We start from the raw sequence: 21,455 nt of genomic DNA on the forward strand, positions 1-21,455 counted from the left end.
TATATTTCCCCCCGCCCCATGGTGGTCAAGTGCTTTCCTCTGTGTAGAGAGGACGACAGCGGAATAGTGCTTTGATCGAGGCGTTAAGCGCAAACCCCAGTATCTTCGGAGATACTGGCATGCCGTCAAAACTAATTTTGAAACTAACAGGGAAGTTGGAAAACTTATTTTAAAAATTGCTCATACGATAGTTCTAAACAGTACATGGAGCAAATAAAAGCTTGACGAAAAGCTCAAGTGCTAGGAACACAAGTGCAACATCTCCATGTTTATAAAGCAAATAAACAATTTGGTCTTATAAATTAGAAAAGATCTCGAGAGAGGAAGGTAAAAAAAGATGAGAACTGGATCAACAATTCTTGCTTAGAATGTGGGGTAGTAGCAGGCATCAACAGAAAATCCAAGTTTATACTTCTTATGAGCTCAGTACAGAACATGATGTATTATTATTATTTATTTATTTATATAGCACCATCTATGTACATGGTGCTGTACAGAGTAAAACAGTAAATAGCAAGACCCTGCCGCATAGGCTTACATTCTATTAGAATCATAGTAAAGCGATGAGGGGAAGAGAATGCAAACAGGCACTGGGTAGGGTAAACAGGCACAGGGTAGGGTAAAACTAACAGTATAAAGTCCAAACAGCATCAGGTTTTAAAAGCTTTAGGAAAAAGAAAAGTTTTTAGCTGAGCTTTAAAAGCTGCGATTGAACTTGTGGATCTCAGATGTTCTGGAAGAGCGTTCCAGGCGTAAGGGGCAGCAGAAGAAAATGGACGAAGCCGAGCAAGGGAAGTAGAGACTCTTGGGCAGGCGAGAAACATGGCATCAGAGGAGCGAAGAGCACGAGCGGGGCAATAGTGTGAGATGAGAGAGGAGAGATAGGAAGGAGCTAGACCGTGAAAAGCTTTGAAGGTCAACAGGAGAAGTTTATATTGGATTCTGAAGTGAATTGGAAGCCAATGAAGAGATTTCAGAAGTGGAGTAACATGGTCAGAGCGGCGAGCCAAGAAGATGATCTTAGCGGCAGAGTGGTGGACAGAAACCAACGGACTGATGTGAGAAGAAGGAAGGCCAGAGAGAAGAAGGTTGCAGTAGTCCAGCCAAGAAATAACCAGTGCACGAACAAGCATCTTGGCAGAAGAGACAGACAAAAATGATCGAATCCTGGCAATATTATACAGGAAAAAACGACAGGATTTAGCTACTGCCTCAATATGAGGAATAAAGGAGAGCAAGGAATCAAATGTAGGGAAAATGTAGGGAAAATGGTAGGCACATCTTAAATGTGTTTATGTGGAGGTCCAACTAAGGCTTTGTGGGAGTTGCATCTTGGTAAAATATGTTTCCAAACCCAACTGCACAATTCTTTTACACTGGGACTTCAGTTTACTTGTTCACTGATAGCACTAATGGCTTTTTTGCTTAAGCACCGTGGTTAAAGCCATGGTTTAAGGTGTCTTCTGAACAGCGCCAATATCTGTACTGTATGAGAACAGGTTCACTCTTGTTCTACCTGCCTGCCCACCCCCCACCCCCATGGCTAATGTAGGTTCTAACACAGAGAACTACTACTTGTTTCAAATAATAGCCCAATCCTATGTAGATGTCAGTGTGCCTGCCCTAAACCTAAACAGAAGTGTGTATATGATTGCAGCCTGCTAACTTCCATAACAGATATGATTCTCTCTTATGGAAGATAACCATGCCCTTTATTTCTCAAATATGAACACATCCTTTTTAAAGAGAATAGTGCTGCTGCATTCAAAACCTTGCAATCATTCTTCCTGGAACTATCCAAATTAAAATTAGGGGGAGCAAATTGTTATTCAGATATTTATATATAATATATTGTACATCTGAGTAATGTTTTAAGTTTCTGCTCAAGCTTCAAATTGGCTTACAATACACAAAAAAAGGTGTGAGTGGGAGGGCCTTCAGCAATGAATTTCAATACATATCAATAATACAATGATTCAGAGAGGTAGCCATGTTAGTCTGTTGTGGCAAAAATAATAAAGGGGGTTGTGACTTACAAATGTACTATGGCATAAGTTTTCATGGACTGCAGTCCACTCCATCAGATGCATGAAGTGTTGTCTGACTTACAGTTATATATAGTTGATTGTGTATGGGGGCAGGGCTGGCCTTACCAATAGGCAGAGTGAAGCAGTTGCCTCAGGCGGCAGATGCTGGGAGATGGCAGCAAGGTGTTGGAGCAATCTTATGCATGTTCAGACAGGAAAAAAAGTCCTGCAACTCTCAGCATTTCTCAGTCAGTATGCATAGGCTTGCGCCCCAAGAGGACTTAATAATTCCATACGTAGCATCAGGGGTACATCCATCTGCTCATCCAATGTAATATATGCCATCATCAGCGAGCAATACCCTTCTGCATTATACATAGGACAAATAGCCCAGTCTCTATGCAAATAAATAAATGGACAGAAATCTGACATCCGAAATGTCAGAATTAAAAACAATCAAAAAAATGTTAGTGGAATATTTCAACCTTCCAGGATACTCTTGTCACTGACTTTAAATTGGCCTTGAACAAAAGAACTTCAAAGGGAGATTGCAGTGTGAAAATGCTGAATTGCAGTTCCATGACCTGTGATTTAAATTGTAATAAAGGTTTCTTTCTTATCACATTACATGTGTTAACTACGTAGAGTCAGAGTTAGAAGGGGCCATTGAGTCCAAACCTCTGCTCAGTGCAGGAATCCAATAACACTGAGAGATGGCTGCCCAACAACTATTTTTATTTATTCATTTGTTTGTTTGTTTATTAAGACATTTGTATCCCACCCTATATCACAAGGTTCTCAGGGCAGTGTACAGATAAAATCATACAAACAATAAATATATGCAGTTAAAACAAATTAAACTATTAATAAGCTAAAACTAGTACAGAATTTAAAAACCTTAAAACCAATTAATACAATTAAAACAATGTACAATTTTGTGAATGGTCACTGTTAATAACGTTGTTAAGGAAGCTGTCCCTGAATGACCAGCTGCAGTTTTATCAGAAGGTTGTTCTTTTAAAAATGTAATTTTTAATATGGTGTTTTTATTGTTTATTCTGTTTAGTATGTTGTCTTTGTATATACTGTCTGTTGTATGTTTTTATGGTTTTAAATGTTGTATATTGTTTTTATTGTTTTAATCTATGTAAACTTCCCAGAGAGCTATCGGGTGGTATAGAAGTGTAATAAATAATAATAATAATTTTTATTCTTTTATTCTATTCGTTGTTCACCATTCCACAATTTTTGGATGAAGAGCAGTATATAAGTATTGTAAATAAATAAATAAAACATATTTATTTCTTTACTTTCTGCATTCCATTTCCCTCTGACCTTTATTGTTTGTAGTTCTGCCACCACCACTACCACCGTGTTTCTCTCTGTGTGTAAATACCTGTAACTCTCAACAACACTTCATGCATCTGATGAAGTGGACTGCAGTCCACAAATACTTATGCCATGATACATGTATCGATCTTTAAGGCAGGAATGGGGAACTGTTTTGGGTCTTGGACCTCCCAAACTATGAAGCTGATCCTTCAGAGGGAGTGTAACCCCCTCCAGAACAGGTTGAACATTACTTAGGACACAACTTATCAGCATAGACAGACAAACCACCCACCAACAATATCATTGTCTTCTCGGGACTGAGTCTCAGTTTATTGGCTGTAATCCAGTCCATTACTGTGCTCAGGCAGTGATTTTGAACACTCACTGCCTCACCTGAATTTGATGACAAGGACTGCTAGAGGTGGGTTTCACTCGAATATTGGTGACACCTCCGACTACACCTCTGGATATCCTCCCCCACTAGTTTCTTGTAGGAGTTGAACAACTTGGAGGATATGATAGAGCCCCATGGACCCCTATAGCATAGTTGCCAAGGCATGGAGCAATAATTCCCCAGCACTACCTTCTGAAATTGGCCATCCAAGTAGGAGTGGAACCACTGTAGTGCAGTATCTCCAACAACCAGCTCAGACAGCTTCTCATGAGGGATATAATGGTTGATAGTATTGAAAGCCACTGAAAGCATGCTGGCTAACTTTGGGGGGGGGTGGAATGGAAGGAGGAGAAATGGAATGGAGTATCCTAGAAGCAAACATGGCTGACTGGCAGGCAGGCATACTTAACAGGAATAAGTGGGCCAATATTCTTTAAAGCTGGTGTAGTGTAGTGTATGTGTAGTGCCTAAAAGTACAAGCTGTGAACTCCCTGGATCAATGACCAGATCATTCATGAAACTAAGTAAGCCAAGAAGATTTAGGCAAGCCTTCAAGCTTCTCTACATTAAAAAAAACAAAACACAGGTTGCTTTACTGGGAGCTTTCTGCTTCTGCTTTCATTCTGGAATTGCGATCGCCTCTTACAAGGGTGGAATGGAATGGAATACTTCCTCTCTCTGCGTTCTCCATTCACTCAAATGAAACAGCACCATCTAGTGGTGGAATTACATGGGGCGATTTTGCGGGGTGTGTGGTTTCCTGATTATCTCTGTGTTTTTTGGAAGCGGGATAACTGGGGAAAAACACATGAGACGTACTAGATGTGGACGGCATCATGTAACGGACCCACAAACTTCCATGAGTGGCCAATCATGAGCGTGCAATACATTGCTCGTTTAGAGAAGCTCTCAGACTCCCCTTCCCAGGCACAGTAACACTTATTGTTTTAAGCATCACAGGGATTAGTGATATGAAGCACTCCGAAGAATCAAGTAAGTGCTATATAAATGCAAAGCATCATTATTACTTCCTGTTAGCTGGCAAGTAGTAATAAAAGCCTACCTCTCAACTTGTTTATATTGTGCAGCTGCTTTTGGGATTGCTTCGGTATAGTTCTTCCCACTCTGCAAAATGTTCTTCAACCCATATGTCATATCTAGCTCTGCTCCCCCTGGGTTGGAAGAAGGTGTTTCAGGTGATCAATCAGAATCAGACTCTGAAGTAGAGGAGTTGGCGCCAGAAACACACCAGCCTGTACCAGTGGGGGAGAAAGCTCTCACGAGCTCTTCACCAGCTGGTGGTGAACTCTCTCCAGAGTTTATCTCGTCAAGGGCAAATAATACACAGTCAGTGAGAAGCCAACATTCTTCCGAAGGAGAGAGCACCAACAGGTTAGCCGATCCTAGAGTACGCTGCTGACTAAAATGGGCGTAGCGAAAGGAAGGCAAGAGAAAGTCGGCCCAGTTCGCGTTGCATTAGAAGCCGCCACAGAACTAGTCTCTCTGAAGTTAATGCATCTTAGGAAAAGGCTTTCCATTCTTCTTAAAATGACAATTGTCTCGCTTTATTTGCATAGTTTTGCCTAGGGGAAAGTTCCAAGAGATTAGACTCTCTTCAAGTGGGAAGAGATATTTATTGCTTAAATAAAGCTTTGTAAATTACTTAGCAGGCCTCGTTATTGTCTCCTAAGGCAGGAAATTTTGAAAAACACGACACCATTATTTCCCCCAAGCTGCTCTAGAAGTCACTAGCACTTTCATAGATGGACCTTAATCCTTGATCAGTCATTTCCAGTGGCAAGAAGCAAGAAACCTCAGAGCCTCTTTCTCTCACTCACCCCACTGATTGAAGCCTTCAAACAGCAGATTATATATAAGCAGCAATTTCAAATGGCCTTTTTAGTTGAGATGACATACATCTTCACCACGAAGCTGATGAACAAAAGATATGCCAAAGTTTGATTTTATATGGCAATTATACACAGCTTCATTTTGATCTTTGGTTTCTTTTGGGATGGGGTTGCCATTATGAACCACGCTTAGTTTAAATTTTAAACTTTAAAGGCATGACATTGTGTCAGCTTTGGCTGTTGGGTGGTATAGAAATGCAATAAATAAATAAATAGTACAGCAAAGCAATGCATATATCACTAGTGACATCATTACCTGCCAAATGGCTAATATTCCAGATGTCTGTTCAAGTTCTCCACCCCCACCCCCAAATCTCTATCCCCTTTCCCTTGCACATCCTGCATCTTTCTTCTTCTTTTTGACACAGGACTTCATACAGGTGCAAGATCAAATGGGAAAGGTGCAAGATCAAATGGGAAAGCCATTTCCATTGCTGCAATACTAAGCACATTACTAGTGAGTAAGCCCTATTGAACACAGTTGGACTTTCTTCTGACTTATTGGCTTGCATGTTGCAACACTATATGTATTTTAAAGCTATCTCATTAAGTTATTTTCTATTATCCTTCTTAAGTATCATAAGTTTTGCCTGGGATTCTAAGGGATTTCTCTTTATTCAGCTTGTGTGAATAGACTGATAATTTCTGTAATGGGAATCTGGAGAACAAAGTCTCTCGTGCCTTACAAAACAGAAGTGAATTCAGAATCATTTTTAATATAAACTCTGCTTCTGATATGTGTTAATACTACAAATAAACAGAACTTTGTTCAATCATTTTTGCCCAAGTCCTTTTAGCTTCACCTTCCAATAAGGTGCCCATCTTTGAATAAACATCTGAAAATGTTTGACTATTATCTCTCATTTTAAAAAATATATATCAAATTTTCTGTTATAGAATATTGCATATATATTTGGGGCCTCCTTGTTGGAATCATATTTACAAAACAACATTTTAGTTGGCTAGTCAGAACAACTTCACAGACTTCGATTTTTTAAACCATGGACTCAAACTCTGGTTTGTTCATCCTCCAAAAATCCGGAGTTCCGGGTTTGGATGTCATGTAAACAACTCAGGGGCAGGGTGCCTCTGGTTGTTGTTTATCTCAGTGGGAGCAGCCAGGAAATAGTACACATACTTGCTTCCACCGGGTTGTTGGCAAACAGGCATTGAAAACACATTATTGATTTACATTCATCGGAGAAACGGGGTGGCTGTGGCTCCTTCTTGGGAATACATGCACTAGAAAACACAGGGTGTATTCAGCTGTATTTCGCAGTGAGGTTCTCCTTCAGAAAGGGCTGTATTTCATGAAACATTTTCAATTTACCTTTATAAAAATATCTGGTGATTGAAGCTCAATGCTGAATGACTGGGCCAACACGTTTTCTTCTGGTGGTAGATGACTTTGTTTCACTTGATGATTCTTCTGCTACAACAACCTTGCCATCTTCAAAGATGTGTTTTATCACCAGATTCCATTGTGATGTCACAAAGCAGGCATATATTCTTGCCCACCCCACCCCCTTGGTCAAGTAACTGGTAGAAATTAAGGACAATGCTATTTTCGATGGACTGATATAGATTGCAATAGATTTTTTAAAGAGTTATGTTGGATGTGAAATTACATTTGTGAGAGCTGTCTGTACTGAAATGTTCCTTATGGATTTCCCCACTAGTGCCACAAAAACATTTGACAAAGAAGGAAAGGAGGAGGAAACATTCTCAACATATCACAACATACTGTATTCAAAACACACTTTTGTTAACTGTTCTATTGTAATATATATGCCAAGATGGTAAATTATGGGGAATAAGTAATTGTATCTGAATTTTTCCTGGATTTTTTTTAACTCAGTAAGCTGTACCAATCATTGCCAGGACAGTGTCAGACTTTGATGATTAGCTGGCAAATCTTGGACACTCTTGGTACTAGTCTATTCCATTTCAATCCAGGATATAGGATTGTATCCAATGGTTCCCTTCTACCAGCAGAATGGACACCAGTTATGGATCAAATTCCTCCTTTACCCTGCATTTCCCTTTGCACCCCCCCCCCAAATGTGCTCTGGTGGATTGGGGGACTCCCTGGAGAGAAAAATTGGGGATGTGGTGGCACTGCACAGGTGGGGGAGAAGGAAAACTGTTGCACAAAGGGAAGTCCATACACATAACAATAAAAAGCAGGGAATAACGCTAGAACAGTGGTATACAGAATATGCAATGTGCCCCAACAGTTATCAGTGCACCAATAAAAAGCACTAATGTAGAACTAGCCTCAGTTTCAGTTTACCCAAGAGTACTACTAACATTCATACTAATGTACCAATGCTCTCTTTCCGGAATATTTTCTCTACCAGTGACTTGGCATTTTCTACCATCATCCAACATTTGTTCTAAGGGAATGCCATTTCAGGACTGGATGGCATTATCGAACATGGCAAAATCTCTATTTCATGTCTCGTGAGCCCAATATAAATACTAAGGCTGCAATTCCTAAAGTATCAACTTAGAATGAAATCACACCAAAATCAAGGGGATTTAGGATTAGCTTGCAAGACACTGATCCACTGTGGGGAGCAATTTTAACTGTGTAAAAATGGACTTCTACTGCAGAAGAAAAATGGCCATACATGTGAAGAAAGGATCGCTTATACTGAAAGGGACAGAGGACCATAGGGAGCTGCCATATACTGAGTCAGACCATTGGTCCATCTCACCTAGTATTGTTGACACTGACTGGCAGTAGCTCTCCAGGGTTTCAGGTGGGATTACTTTCTTTGCCCTACCTGGAGAAGCTGGGGATCAAACCTGAGACCTTCTGCATGCAAAGCAGGTTCTCCTTCACACTGAGCTATGGCCCCTGATATGAGTTTTACCCTCTGATGTGAGTGAAGATGGACACAATGAACTGACCATGGAATGCAGTTTTTCTAATGCAGGCATTTCCATTGCCTTTAAAACAAAACAAAAACCAACACAGGACTCTTATTCTCTTTTCTGTCATTTGTTTTAGCTATTCTAAAATGAATCCTACTAACACCTTACGTTAGTATCTTACTTATAGCATTTTAATCCACAGCTTAACCATGCAAAATATCATTAAAAGTTCCCTTTTTCATTTCCAACATGGTAGGTTTTTAATGCACCTTATGCTCTTGATTGATGTGAAGGTTAAATGAAGGAGGAGAAGTCAATTTGTCTTTTCTATGCGATTCATTTATTATCTGCTATGTCTGCTCTTCTTGATGTCTTTTTTTGAATTAAATAGCTTGAATCTTTCAGTCTCTACATATAAAAGCAACCCAAGCCTTTCACTCATTTTCCTATTCTCTCAGCCTTTTCTGTCCTATTATGTTCTCTTTGGTGGTTGAATGAAGGAACTTAAATATGCCTGTGTGAATGTGAGTTTCACACTGATTTTATATAACAACTTAATCCTTGATGTTATTTTTAGTGCTGCCATAGTTTACAATGCCCAGTTCTTCACCAGTGGTTTTCAGCAATCACTCCATCTTGACATCTAGCTCTCTTTCTGGACCATATGTCTACTCAGACGTAGGCACCATTGAGGTCAATGGGAGTTATTCTCAGTAAGTGTATATAATATTCCCGCCTTAGAGACCTGCTGGGTGAATGAAATGTTTATTTTATTTATTTAGTGAAACGCATGGGCTACAGGCCACATGCACCTCCCTGACCTCTAGTGTGGCCCCTGCTGCCTTCACTACCATATAGGTAGCAAAATAAAAATAAAAATGTAGCTAAGCCAATTTAGCTTGAAAACAAGTTACATTTGCCCCTTTTCAGCCTTTGTTGTGATTCACTGCCAACATATTAGCCCCCAGTCCCCTGGAACTTGCCCATCCCTGATTTAGTGCAGTTTCTCTTATTTTAAAATCATGCTCTACCCCCTTCTCTGTACTGAAATTGACTTGATCAGCCTTCCTCAGTGTGGCATTATCCAGATATGTTGGGCTGCAAGTTTCACCCTCCCCAGCCAGCAACCTATTATATTGGTGCACCTACAGAAGCTAATAGATCCTGAAGGGGTGTTTGGCCATTACAGCTGGCAATCTGGTTTACACCCTGGATAAATGGGTTGGAGGGAGAAGCACCAAAAGTATGTGTGAAAGGAGGGAGACGCTGGCTCTGGTGCTGGTGAGAAGAGTCTTTATTTTTTTATTTTTCAAGTTTTTTTTTAAAAAAACTTCACAAATAGCTCAATGTTTCAGATGGTGACAATCCTTCTTCAGGGGCTGCTTAGAAAGGTTGGCTGATAAGCGTCCACAGTGAAGTATTCTGCCACAAAACTATGCTGGCGATTTCTTTCAAGGGAGTTGCCTCTACAAGCTGCAATGTCGAAAATCGCAGATTGCTCCTGTTCGACATTGCAGCTTGTAGAGGCAACTCCCTTGAAAGAAATCGCCAGCAAAGTTTTGTGGCAGAATACTTCACTGTGGACGCTTATCAGCCAACTTTTCTAAACAGCCCCTGAAGAAGGATTGTCACCATCCGAAACGTTGGGCTATTTGTGAAGTTTTTAAAAAAACCTTTTTAACAAGAAAAATAAAAAATACTCTTCTCACCAGCACCAGAGCCAGCGTCTCCCTCCTTTCGCACTTACACCCTGGATAATCAGCGGAATGGGGAGATCACACCAGGAACATTTAACAATCCCTTCCAAGCATTCTCCGCTGGAGCACAAAGCATGGGTTCCTTGGTTTCCAAGGAGTTTAAGACAATGCTCTAGATGGTTAGAGCAATGGTAGAAAAAAACTCTGACTGAACCCAGATTAAGACCTCTTCCGTGTCACTGAGGAAAATGAAAAAGTCTTTCTTCTCTGACTCCATTGTACCAATACCATCAACTGTGGTATCCTCCTGGGATGCTTGGTTGATATGGGACTTGGAGACACCGTTCTATGGTGGTTCTGGTCCTGTTTGGCTAAGTATTTTAAGAAGGTATTGCTCAGCTCTATTACCTATGGAGTTACTCAGGGCTCTGTTTTGTCCTCCATGCTCTTTAACGTCTACATGAAAATGCTAGAGGAGGTTATTAAGAGTTTTGGGACTAATACTAATGACATCCATCTTTCATTTTCAACTGGTGGCAAAGAGGCTATGCAAGTCCTCAAACAAGCTGAGGTTCAATCCAGACAAGACAGAGGCCCTGTTAGTCAATACATATGCCAATTTCAGACTGGGAATACAATCTGTTCTGGATGGGGCAGAATTCCGACTAAAGGAACAGATACACAGTTTTGGGGTACTTTTGGATCCAGTGCTGCTGCTGGACAGACATGTGGTGGTGGTGATAAGGAGTACCAATTTCAGTTGCTGCACCAGCTGCGCCTCTCTAGGGGGAAAGTAGATCTGGCCAAAGTGATCCATGCCATAATCGCTTCATTTGGATTACTGGAACATGCTCTACATGTGCCTGTCCTTGAAAAGCGTTCAGAAACTACAGTTAGTGCAAAACATGGCAACATAATTGTTGCAATTCTCACTCATTTAAATGGGGCTTGCACAGGAGACCTCCTAAGTCAGCCTTCTCTAATATGGTGTCCTCCTAATATTTTGGACTAGAGACTGCATCATTGACCACCAGCTATGCTGGCTGTGGCTGCTGGGACACATAGTCCAAAATGTCTGGAGGGCACTATGTTTGGGACAACTGTTCTAGGTGGATTGCTTTCTTTGGATATTAGCTGTTTTACAATGGAATTCTGTACATGCCTACTCAGAAGTATGCCCCACAACTAAGGCCATGTCTACACCGGGGGGGGGGGGGGGAGGATCTCACGATATGCCGCTTTTAGAACAGAAAGAGCACAATGTGTTTGCATGCAAGTTAAGCATTGACCATTGGTTGGGGCTTAAGGGGGTAATGGAGGTGGCCATTTGAATTAGATATATTTTTGCTGCAACTGGATTAATGCTTTTTGAGGGATATATTTTTGCTGGAAACCCAGAACAGTTGCCAACACAAAGTGGTTGGGTGAAGACAGGGGATGGAAGATAACTTCCTTTATAGCATTAATGGTTGTTATAAACTACTCTCATATCTTAGGCATCTCCCAACCTGTAATACAGGGATAATAATACTGAACTGCACTGCAGGTTTGATCATAAGTCACTCACTAGTTGCTTCACACACACAGCAGCTGTAATATGGGGATAACAACACTAGATTACATTACATGGTTGTTGAAAGCATTTCCCTCTCTCTCTCTCCCTAACCCCAAACCTTTTGCCCCATCCCTTGTAATATGGATATAATATCTCTCAGCCTCACAATGCAATCTACAATACAAGGATAATAGTATTGTACAATTTATTTATCCTCTTCTAGTTCAGGAAACACTTGGAAAGCAATTTTTAAAATGGGGTAAAAGCTTTTAAAAAGGCACATTTTTCCCTAACCAAAGAGTTATCCTTAAAAGAGCATGGACTTCTGTTTGTACTTCTGTATTCTGTGGGGTAGCCCAATCACTGCAATGATAAGCCCTCAATTCCTACATTATCTCCTATGAGACTCATGAGACAGCCAAAGTGTAATGAAAAATCAGTAAATCCAGATTGCAGACAAAAGAACTGAGGGTCAAGTACTCTCTTACATTTATGCTTCACTGCAGCCTTTCCTTGCAAATTGATCCGTTATCAGGAGGGAGGTAAGCTGCCTGCAGCACTTCTTCACAGGTGGAACAGCAACCTTCCTTGCAAGTATGTCTGTTCATACAGAGGAGGACCTCAGCTTGCTGTTTAACATGGCAGGGTCCAGCCTCCTTTCTTGCAAGTAGATCGGCTCAGAGTTGCTGTTCCTCATAAAGCCTGTAGGGGGTAGTAAGTATCTCTGTAATGGGTTGTTCACTACATTAGGGAGGAGAGCACAGAGATATAGCCCTAAAGAAGGACATTACTAGAATGGGTTAGGTTTGCCAAATTTCACATGAGCCAAATTTTAGCTTTCTAGCTAAATGGAAACATTTTAGCCTGTCCTCTTATTCCACGACTACTAAGTTTATTCAGGAGTCTTTGGTGAGGGACTTTATCAAAAGCCTTTTGGAAATCCAAGTAAACAATGAAATCTGTTTTGTATTTACAGAAAGCTAACCTAGTTACAAATACACAACACTTCTTTCATTCCATTTCAAGATAGTTACGAACTGTAAATCATGGGTGGGGAACAGACCTGAGACATAATTCACTACCACAAGATGTAGTGATGGTGACCAATTTGGATGGCTTTAAAAGGGGGTTGGATAATTATTATTATTATTATTTATTTATATAGCACCATCAATGTACATGGTGCTGTACAGAGTAAAACAGTAAGTAGCAAGACTCTGCCGCATAGGCTTACAATCTAATAAAATCCTAGTAAAACAATAAGGAGGGGAAGAGAATGCAAACAGGTACAGGGTAGGGTAAGCAGGCACAGGGTAGGCTATCAGTGGCTACTAGTCCTGATGGCTATGTGACCCCCCTTCCCAGATATGGTAACACTTTACTGTTTTAAGCATTGCAAAGATTAGTGATGTGAAACACTCTGAAGAATCAAGTAAGTGCTAAATAAATGCTAAGCATCATTATTACTTCCAATTAGCTGGCAGTAGTAATAAAAGCCTATCTCTCAACTTGTTTATATTGTGCAGCTGCTTTTGGGATTGCTTTGGTATAGTTCTTCCCACTTATAGACATCTGCAAAATGTTCTTCATCCCTATGAGGGAAGGTTACAACAGCTGGGATTGTTCAGCTTGGAAAAAAGGAGGATAAGGGGAGATCTGATAGAGGTGTACAAAATTATGCATGGTGTGGAGAATGTAGATAAGGAGACATTTTTCTCCCTCTCCCATAATACTAGAATGTTGGGTCATCCCATGAAGCTGATTGGTGGGAGATTCAGGACAGATAAAAGGAAGTACTTCTTCACACAGCGCATAGTTAAACGATGGAATTCACTACCACAAGATGTTGTGATGGCCGCCAATTTGGGTGGCTTTAAAGAGAGGCTGGATGAATTCCTGGAGGAGGAGATATCAATGGCTACTAGTCGTGATGGCTATGTGCTACCTCCAGTATCAGAGGCAATAAGCCTATATACCCCAATTACTGGGGAACATGTGTGGGAGGGTGCTGTTGAACAGTGTCCTGCTTGTGGATCCCTGGTCAACAGCTGGTAGGCCACTGTGTAACCAGAGTGTGGGACTAGCTGGACCCTTGATCTGACCCAGCAGGGCTCTTCTTAAGTTATTAGTGGGGATGGGGGCCAGACATTTGGGGCCAGAGCCGCCTTTTAATTTTATTATTTATTTTAGTTACAATAATTATCTGCCACTATACAACCAAAATTCTTGGGGCAGCTCACACAATTTGACAAGTTATAAATAGGTTAAAAGCAATAAATACAATAAAAAAATAAAATCACAATAAAAATCTGAATTGCTTGGGAGTAATATCTTTGTCTGGCACTGAAAAGATAATAGTGTGGGTGCCAGGCAAGGCTCCATCAGGCAAGCATTCCATAATGGAGCACCACAACTGAGAATCCCCTCTCCCTTGTAACTACCTGCCTAACATAATGGCTGGGGGGGGGCACTTGGAGAAGGGCCTCCAAGAATAAAAGTCAGATACTTATGGGAGGAGATATTATTTTAGATACTTCCCCCACTCCCTTCTACCCCTGCATGAAATTAGACTATGGGCTTTTTGTAGCCCTCAAGTGGCAGTTTGCCCAGCTCTGCTGTAAACCTTTGGAATTTTGTCATGTGTAGATTCTTCTCTCCGTTCCCACCTTTTTTTCCTTCTTCTTTTGCTTGGCATCTATTTATTTACTAATTTATTAAAATATTTGTATTCTTCTCTGTGTATCGTTGGGATCTTAGGGCAGCATACAGATAAAATCAAACAGTAGAAAACAATGCATAATGCACACAGGTAAAAATGTATTAAACCATTAAGCTAAAAACAGTAGAAAATTTAAAAGCAATAAAAACGATTAAGGTTATGTGCAACTTTAGCTCTCAAAGCCATGTTTTAACTTTGTGCTAAAACAAAGCCAGCTTTGGCACCAGTCAGGCTTCCAAGGGGAGAGCCTACCCAGATGAATTTTGAACCTAAGAATTTTAAAGTTTTGTGATTGTTATTTTAATATTGTATTGGTTTTATATGCTCTTTTAACTAATTTTATGGATTATATTTTATTTAATGTTGTTCCCTGCCTCGATCCAGAAGGAGAGGCAGGTAATAAATAAATACATAAATACATTATTATTCCACAACCAGGGTGCCACAACAGTGAAAGACCTCTCTAATGTCCCACCATAATGTGTGTCTCACATTGGCGGAACACACTGGAGGACTCTTCCAACAGATCTCAACTCTCGGGCAGGCGTATAGAGAGAGACACACTCCCTCAAGTAGAAGAATATGCACATGTAAACTGCTTAAGAGATTTTATTATATTAAGCACCATAGAAGTATTATTTATAAATAAGAAGAATTCTAGGGCACTTCAGAACTTACCACGTTGTGACATGGTGAGTTGGCCTTATTTATATTTGTTTGTTTATGTATTTATACCCCACTGCCACTTTTGTTTGGATTCTTTTCCAATGGACCAACACGGCTGCTTGCCCCTTTCCACGTAAAATAGTTGCCTTGAAGTCAGCGAGGCTGGCGGTAACTGAGGAAACGGAGACGAGGCGTCTTTCCTTGGCCAGAACAAGACAAGAAGGAAGGAGCCGAGGCGGCACATCTTGCGCTTCGTTCCAGGCCTGGTGCTGTTCTGTAACCGCTGTTCTAGCAGGGAAATGCTCTCGTTGTCCTTGGAGAAATAGCAACGGGAGTATTCCTCTGCCTCACCGTCGTGCGCGCCTCGTTTTCTCCTTTAGAGTCCATTCCGTCTGCAGTCCCTACCCTCCCGGGATGTGGGAACCTTTCTGCACCTCTCGGAACCTTTGCTGCGGGAGCGCCTGTTGCTGCCCGGGGGATCCTCCGGGTGGCTCCGGCTGGGGGGACGCTTTACTGTTGCGGACCCCAGTGGAGGGAGAGAAGAGCGAGGAGAAGGAGGCGGAGGCGGTGACAACGACGCGGGTAAACGGGGGCCGGCGCGCCACCAAGAGCGCGCGGAGCGCCTAAGCCCCCGCTCCCTCCGCGGCCTGGCCCGCAGCCCTACCAGGAGGTGAGAGTCGGCCTCCGGCTGGAGTCGCAGCGAGGAATGTGTGGAAGGAAGGAGGGACCGCGCTCCAATGGAGGCGCCGGGGGAGCGGATGGGCCCAGGGGTGGGAGGCAGAGACATCCGAGCCCCTCCCCCCCGTGGCAGAGCCAGGCTCGAGGGAAAGGAAGGCCGGGCGCCGTCCTGGGGATGTATGGCTACTGCGCTGGCTGAGCCTGGCTTTGGGGTAGGCACCCGGGGGGCGGGGAGGCCGGCATGGGGACGCGTGCGGGGAGGGGATCTGGTGGCTGAGATTAGCACCGAAGGGGGGCATCTGGACAAAAGCGCAGGAGTTCGTACACGGGAAGAATGTTTTCCCTGAACAATGAAGTGGGTTTCCCTCGCTTCAGTCTGATGCAGGCAGCGATGTATGGAGACTTTAGGGGGTCCGGAGTTGAGGGAAGTGGCCTTAGATACTGTACGGGGGCAAAGGAGGTTTGGTTGGGTCTGGTTATCCCAAGGGATGAAGTTATTAAAGCTAGGAGTGCGATGTATTTATTATGCGTGAGGTTAGTTCAAATATATAGTGAACTCTTAGAAAGGTGTTTGGAATTCTTTTTTAAAAAGTGCTACGGTATGAATGAAGATATACGAGTACTGGTGCAAAAAATAGCCTGGGGATGCTTTTGGGGAAGGACTTGGCTATAACAATATAACTTTGAATCTTGTCATCCATTTCCCATTTTTATCAGCTTTTACCAGCTGTTCATTAACTGAACAAAAGATAACTGCTGCTATTAGAAACATGTACAGATAGGTGCTGTACAAAAGATTGCAGTTGCATGTTTTCTGGTTCTAGGGTTGCAACTTACACAGAGGTGTAGGGAAGGGGCATCATTTGAAAAAGTAGTGAGGATATATCAGGAAAGGTTAATAGAAAATGTCACAGAAACAGTGAAGTCCTGGTGACTTAAGAGAAGAAATTGGTTTGATGAACAGGAAAGGGGAGGATTTCCCAAGCATAATGAACAATATGACAGGAGTGTGAAAAAGAAGCAAAGGAAGCTTCTAGAAAAAAAATAGACAAAGATTGCGAGAAAAGGAAACAATCGACGTGCTTCTTGTTCTTCCATATTTCTGTCTTATTTGAAATAGAATTTCTTGAATCTCCTACACAGTTGATACACTAGCTCTTGGTGCAGGAAAAGCTTTTTACAACTTTTTCTGTGAGATGAAGATGTGAAAGCTCTTTTTGGACAAGGCAGAGATACAGAGGAACAAGAATCATGAGAAACTTCTTCCCTCTCTGCAGAAGCAGCATATCAGAAGATGCTGTGAGAAGGTTGGACAGAGTAAAGAAATAGGAGGTTGAACTAGATGTAGAGATGTGAATGGCCTGCCGGTCAACTTAACAGTCTACTAGCATTCAAGAAAGCTGTAAAGACTGATCTCTTCCGGCAGGCCTATCCAGTGGAATTTTAAGATGTTTTAAAAATGTTTTTAGGATGTTTTTTAGGATGTTTTTAACAATGTATGTTATGTTTTAATTGAGTATTATGTATTTTATCGTTTATTGTTGTTCCCCGGCTCGATCAAAATGGAGAGGTGGGCAAGAATATATATATATTTTAATTATTATTATTATTATTAGAGAAGGACAGGACCCGAGAGGAATTACCCAATCATAGTGATGTGATAGTAAGATGTGTTTAGTATAACTAGCCTACATTGAATTGGGAAAAGATGAGAAAACTTCCATTGTTTGACTAGGGTTGAGATTTCTAGCAGTAGATTCAAAGCTGTATCTTAGAAATGATGAAATATCAGGACCTGGCACTGCAGTAGCCTGAGTGTGGCTGGAAAAAACAAACGAGTAAGTTTAAGTGGACCCTAAATGCATTATGTGGATGTGATGATTGTCTTTGACAGAGGCAGAGAAGTATACCTTTGGAAAGGAAAAAAAAGAATCTCCATCTTTAATGTCACTGAGATAGTTAAAGGTGAGAAAAAATGCCAAAGGATACTGAGTGATTTTTTTAAAAAGTCCAGAAAGTGGAGAAACTTTTCACAAACACCAGTTAGACACCAAAGAAGACACCCAAATATAAGCTCAGTGTATGTATCACTTCTTATAGAAATGAGGTTAAGATCTCATTTTTCCCTAGAGCTCTACCACTTGAGCTACAGGAACAATTGATTTGTCTTTTAATTCAGTCACTAGTTAATTAAAACAAAGGCTAATAACAAATGAACCGCCTGCTGCTTGTGTGTGTGTGCATGTGTGTGTGAGAGGAGAGGGAGAGATTTATGAAAGAGAACTTAAGGGGAGTGAATTTGCCAATTCTGTCTCATATGAACTTATTGTAAGGCTGTTTATATTTTCTGTGTATCTACATCTTGCATAAGGCATATGGACAACCATACTTTTACAAATTCTTTTGCTTAATAAGAACTTCAGGTTACAGGTAAGAGGATAGATATGTATGTATATAGTGGCATCAGTGTACATGGTGCTTTACAAGGTAGACAAGGACGGGTCTATTCCTGAAGGAGTTTACAATCTAAGATTTGACATAGGGAAAACAGCAGAGGAAGGGAAGGTGTGTGGAGGCAAAGGTAAAGAGGGAAGGAGTATGTGGTTGTTTCAGTCAGACATGCATAGTTACAGGCTAAGTTAGGTAGATCATGGAGCCAGGGGGCTGAGCCAAAGATACTCTTATTTCTTAATCACATAATATTTCTCTGCAGAGTTAATAGGTAGGAAGTTTTAAGCCAACTCAGTCCTATGTCTCTGAACGGAAAGAATCCCATTTGCGTGGCCTTCTAAAATTTGGTGGTGTTGCTTAGGAATTTAACATTTCCATCTAGCTCTCCAATGTTATTGGGCACTAAAAGTTAAGAATTTAAAATAATTTGCTAGATGTGATCATCTCCCCTTGTACCTCAGGTTTCCTTATTTTATCTAGATTGATTTTCTCCATGTGGGTGACTGTGGTGAACCAAGTTCTTTTTTGGGTGATAAAGTGGCTTCTTCATGTTTGCTGTGATGTAGAGGCTCTGCATGTCTAACTCATGGACTGACACATTGACAAGGGCTAGGAGTAAAGAAATTGCAACTCACAGTTAAGGTGCTATGCAACAAAGGTTAGGCTAAGTTGATGAGTGTCTCTAGTCTCTTATTAGCGGAGTTCACAAAAAACCCTCCACTCATTCAGTTGGCTGGTTCGAATGTTATGGCAGCAATTCCTGGTTTATTTAACCCAGAAACTGCAGGTACAAGCGGAGTGCACGAGCCACACGCACATAGTTTTCACTTTAACAACCTCGGAAACGCCCCATTCTTGGGCTGTTTTATAATGTGTGAACCCAGAAACTCTAGGTTGTTTAATCCATAAACAATCCAAAGTTAATCCAACAGCAAACCAAGGGAGTTGTTGGTTTCCTGGGTGTTGATTAAAAGCAGAAACGAGTCTGTGTCTCATGTTGTGTTTGTCCCTGTAATTCCTCAGTTAAGCAAACTAGGAATTGGTGACATGACATGTAAACTGGGTCAGCGACCACATGGAAGAGTGCTTAGGGCCATGCAAGCTCCCCTACCCACTGCCAGAACTGTGTACCACTTCGCCTGCCATGGAGAATTCATTCTCATGAACATCCACTGAATATTCATTGGGGGGATGACGACATGGTTCTGCTGGTGGGAAGGGCTAGTTTGCATGACCCTGGTCCCCTTTATGCATTTTTTTCAAAGTGAGGAAGACAGGGTGGCTTTTCAGTTGGACTCCGGTCTTACTTGAAAGACACTATCTTCAGACTTGAAAACCGTTAACTGCAATCCAACAGGCAAGAATTTAACTGGTAAAGGGCCAAATGAATCTCTATTATAGGGTGACACCAAGTTAGTTCCATATTTTTAGGATAGTGGTAAAGACTCAGGAGCAGGAGTGGTAAAAATGTTGGCAACTGCCAAACTTGAATTACAGGAATGACTGCTGTCTTTATTACTGTAACCAACCAATTAACTTTGTATAGGCAGGTGAACATTGCATTTCTAATTGAAAGTGCATCATTTGGGAACAAGTGTCACATCTCCCAAAAGTTTAATAGAAATAAAGCAATCTGATGAAATGATGTCTGTCGTTTGTGTTTAGTTGCTTTGTAATTGCATTTTGGATTTATGCACTGCTGTCAGGTAAGGCTTACGCCTGCTTGGAAATTACACCCTCTGACTTAGTGTGAAGAGCTGGTATGGACCCTGGCATTTAAAGCCCTGGTCAATCCAGTCCAAAGGAAGCACTGCCCATTCTTCAGTTCCCTTTACCCCTCTGAGTTATCAGGCCCTTAGGAGAAGCATTCATCTTTAGCAGTGGGATTCATTGCTGATCCATTTGTCTTGAGTAGACTAATGCTGTTGTTACCTGACAAGCGTGTTTCTCCATTATCTCCTTGCCAAATACCACCTTAATTTAAGTTTTAAAAATAGTAATTCTTAAAATACTACTCCCAGAATGTTGACAGTGCAGGAAATGATTGGACATCTAGTATGGCCAGCTGCATGTTGAGCATTCAATGTCTTTGGCACAGAAGAGAGTTTTTATTTATTTGTTACACTTATATGCTGCCTTTTCTTCCAAGGAGCCCAAGGCAGTGTGCATGATCTTCCTCCCCTCCATTTGATCCCCACAACAAACCCTGTGAGGTAGGTTAGACTGAGAGTCAGTGACAGCTTCATGGCGAAGAAGGGACTTGAACCGGGGTCTCCCCAGTCCTAGTCCAACGCTGTTAACTGCACCGCTACACTGGTTCTCTTGACAAGTACAGCTTTTCAGGTCCCCCTCTGCTCCAGCACTGTAACAGGAAGGGCTTAAAGACTTCAACCTGAAACATGTCTACATGCAAGTTAGTCTTATTGAGCTCTGTGGGACTTGTTTCTGAGTAAACCTATTTAGGCTCAGCCATTGAACTAAGTTTCTCATTGACAAGGTAGTGCACACTGTTGATCTGATTATCTTATACATATAATTCAAAGTCAGAAGTTAGATGGTCATCCCTTTGACTTCCTTTGCATTGATGGTTTCTTGTGAAACATACTTCATTAGAAAGCTCTTGACACTCAGATTCCACAAATGGCAACGGTTTTCACTATAATTCTAAGCCAGGCATTTATGTCCATACAGCTTCTTTCTTTCTTTCTTTCTTTCTTTCTTTTTCTTTTTCTTTTTCTTTTTCTTTTTCTTTTTCAGAATTAGGCTATCTTCTATAACAGTGTACTATAAAACATATTTTTAATATCAAAAAGTATGATTAATTGCAAATTTGATCAAAATGAAATATGAACACACAAAAAGTCTCTGTACACCTTCAGAAACAGAGGTGCAAGCCAAAGTACAATGATATGCCAGTAATATACAGCCTGTAAACCAATCATGAAGGGATTTAGAGACACCCTCAGTTAAAAGTAACATTTAGTTTTTGCTCAAAAAGTCTCCAGCTGTTAAATTTAACAAAATAAAATTTAAAAGTTTCTGTACACTTTCAGTAAGTTAAACTTTTCGTTAGGGGAACGAACTGATTTTAGTTATTATTTTAGTTACTTTTTCATATCAACAGTGATGTGATTTTTCTTGAAAAT

The 21,455-nt window shown here is 41.1% G+C and overlaps 1 protein-coding gene across 1 annotated transcript in view; it reads left to right on the forward strand.

Annotated features, from left to right (window-relative positions):
• The first annotated feature begins 15,761 nt into the window (after positions 1–15,761).
• RAD54L2 (RAD54 like 2) overlaps positions 15,762–21,455 on the forward strand; it is a 70,352-nt gene continuing 64,658 nt past the window's right edge. Inside the window, exon 1 of the mRNA XM_063121113.1 lies at positions 15,762–15,850. The gene's annotated coding sequence lies outside the window, so the exon portion shown is untranslated. The remainder of the gene's footprint in view (positions 15,851–21,455) is intronic.

Source organism: Elgaria multicarinata, chromosome 3 (assembly GCF_023053635.1).
Source record: "Elgaria multicarinata webbii isolate HBS135686 ecotype San Diego chromosome 3, rElgMul1.1.pri, whole genome shotgun sequence".
Classification (NCBI taxonomy): Eukaryota; Metazoa; Chordata; class Lepidosauria; order Squamata; family Anguidae; genus Elgaria; species Elgaria multicarinata.